Genomic DNA, 2,651 nt, shown 5'->3' on the forward strand with positions numbered 1-2,651 from the left:
GCCCAACATCGGCGTTCGCATTACAGCGTATATAGATTTCTTTCACAAAGCATACGATAATACCTCCGTACCTCTCTCCATTTCTACCCTCGGTATGTGGTACTCATTCCATATACTTAATTTCCAAATTCCAATTCGAACTTCTTATTCCAATCCTATACGTATTAGAATATGCTCCAGCTCTCATTCTTATTCTTCTTCTTCTTCTTCTTCTTCTTCTTCTTCTTCTTCTTCTTCTTCTCTTTCTTCTGTTTTTTTTTTCGTTTTCTTCCTTTTCTTCTTCTTCATGTTAGTGTATTACATTATTTAATAATGCGTATATGTGTTTATCAATGTCTACTAGCATTCATACACGCGCGCGTGCGCCTGTTTTTTTGGGAGGGGGGAATTGCCTTCTTCCATAGGTCGAAACTTAGGAATCTACCTTAGGAACGTATCTCCAGGTATATAATGATAGTCTGCGCGATAACATGCATGAGATTCGTTACGGTATTCCGGAGATATCATGGAACGAATTACCTCTGTAACGTTGGGTATTCATCAGGAGTAGATAATAGGGAATTATATAGGGTTGTAAGGGTTATTTAGGGCTATTTAAGGGTTATATAGGGGGGGAATAATAGGGAATTCCCTATTATCTACTCCTGGTATTCATGTAACGGAATAGCTAAACCATGCCATCGTATCGTCTAGCATGTTGTAGAGCATGTGTAACATTAGCTCTAGTACTATAGAGCCCGCGTACAGTTGTCGCCTGCGCTGCAACTGTACGCGGGCATTAGTACTAGAGCTCGCGTAACATGTGTTCCCAGCACTGGCGCCTACAGGTCTTAAGAAAGTAGAAGCACAGAAGAATAAAATCTTCAGCGATAATAAAAAGCAGGCGCGCTGCATGCTAGGGGGGTCTGGGGGCATGCCCTCCCTGAAAATTTTTGAATGGTAGACGTCTGGAGATGCAATCTGGTGAGTCTTGCGAGAGAGATTTAGGAACAAAATGTAGGAACAAAATCTTTTAACCCAAAATTTACTGGAAGCACTGTGCTCCCAGTGCTTCTATCTGCGGGCGCCACTGGTTTCCAGGTCTCCATATGTCTCACTTGACCCAGCTGTTGACCCTGTCTGTACTTCCTCTCAGCTCATCCCAAAAATACCATGTAGCGTGTATCGAGTTTGTCCAAACTAAAACATTGTTAGTGGGAACTATAGTAAATAAAAGCAAATGGCATTGCTAAGCTAGCCCTCATTGTAGGAAATGTTTGCATTAGTGCTCCCCCTCCCCCATCTCACAATATTTCCTCTAATATCTCTGATTAAATCGAAGAAAACACAGAAGCTTTGCATTAAATAAACTAAAACTCGATCTCGCTGTATAGATGTGTTATAAACAAGCCTGGTTCTCGCTTGTATCTGTGGCGCTGCACGATTGAAGTGAATGTATACACATATCAGTAGCAAGGTAAAGACATGTAGAAGGGAACGGTAAGTTTTTTTTCGCGCCAATAGTGGCGTACGGGCCGCATTAGCAGCGCATGCATTTTGCATGCGATCTCACAAAATTTCAATGAACCCCGTTCTGTGCCAATAATCCTCACCAAAATATAAAAAAGGTTATATGGGACAGAATTATTCGGTCTAATGCATGATGTGATATATTTCGAGCTGTTACTGTTAGTGTTATAATAAAACGTACACATACGTTTACGGTTTATCCTCACACAACCGCCTCTCTCTACCTCACCCCGTCCCGCCACTACGCAGCTATGTTAAACTATGCATCCTACTACCTCCCAACATAGCTCCCAACTATAATTTACATATGCTTCCGGTTTTTTTCACCACGGCAGTAGTTATTTACGTAACGTCAACAAACAAGATTTCTGTGACGCAGCAACAACAACAAACTCACGGTAAACTGTGACCTTGTTACGTTTAGAACTCCGACCGAGTGATAGAGAAATAACGCGTAGACACGTACCTAGTTAAGTATGTGATCTTTCACTAAAACTACTGATGCCACGTAACCAATATTCTTACGTTACGGTTAAAATATTAGGTGTAATTATCGTCTCCATTCATTTCATCACAACATCACGGTGGCTGTCTGGAATGTTCAGATGTTTTTTTTCGCGCAAAACCGTGGCGCCGTCTATGGTACAATAAAAGAAACACGAACGGTCGATCGTCAGAATTTCGATGTACATGTAAACGTTCGACAAAGTTGTATTCCTCGTAACCTCGTAAATATTAGTTTTCAAAGTCAAAGGGACTATATCGAAGACGGAGAGAAGCAAAGTTGATCAAATAACAGATCAACACTGCGGATCGCATGAGAAAAAGCTTCAAATTCGACAGTATCGTATCATTGCCATTGCCTTGCATTGGTAAGATTTGTTGTTGTTGTTGTTGTTGTTTATCGCCTGATCAGCTGATGTTTGTGGTGATCACCTATGTTAATATTTTAGCCTTTACCACGACCGGATTACGTAGTAGACACACTCAGTTATGTACGAAATAAGTATCAAGTTAAGATAATGCTCGTGGGGTGGGGAGCCCGGAGGGGGCTGGACTATATGAAGGCTACTCGGTGGGGAGCCCGGAGGGGGCTGGACTATATGAAGGCTACTCGGTGGGGAGCCCGGAGGGGGCTGGAC

The 2,651-nt window shown here is 42.1% G+C and overlaps 1 protein-coding gene across 1 annotated transcript in view; it reads left to right on the top strand.

Annotated features, from left to right (window-relative positions):
* The window catches only part of LOC106810803 (coiled-coil domain-containing protein 28B-like), a 7,172-nt gene that overhangs the window by 1,815 nt on the left and 2,706 nt on the right, over positions 1–2,651 (top strand). The gene's annotated exons all lie outside the window — the stretch shown is intronic.

This window comes from Priapulus caudatus, unplaced genomic scaffold (genome assembly GCF_000485595.1).
Source record: "Priapulus caudatus unplaced genomic scaffold, Priapulus_caudatus-5.0.1 Scaffold475, whole genome shotgun sequence".
In the NCBI taxonomy this organism is placed as follows: Eukaryota; Metazoa; Priapulida; class Priapulimorpha; order Priapulimorphida; family Priapulidae; genus Priapulus; species Priapulus caudatus.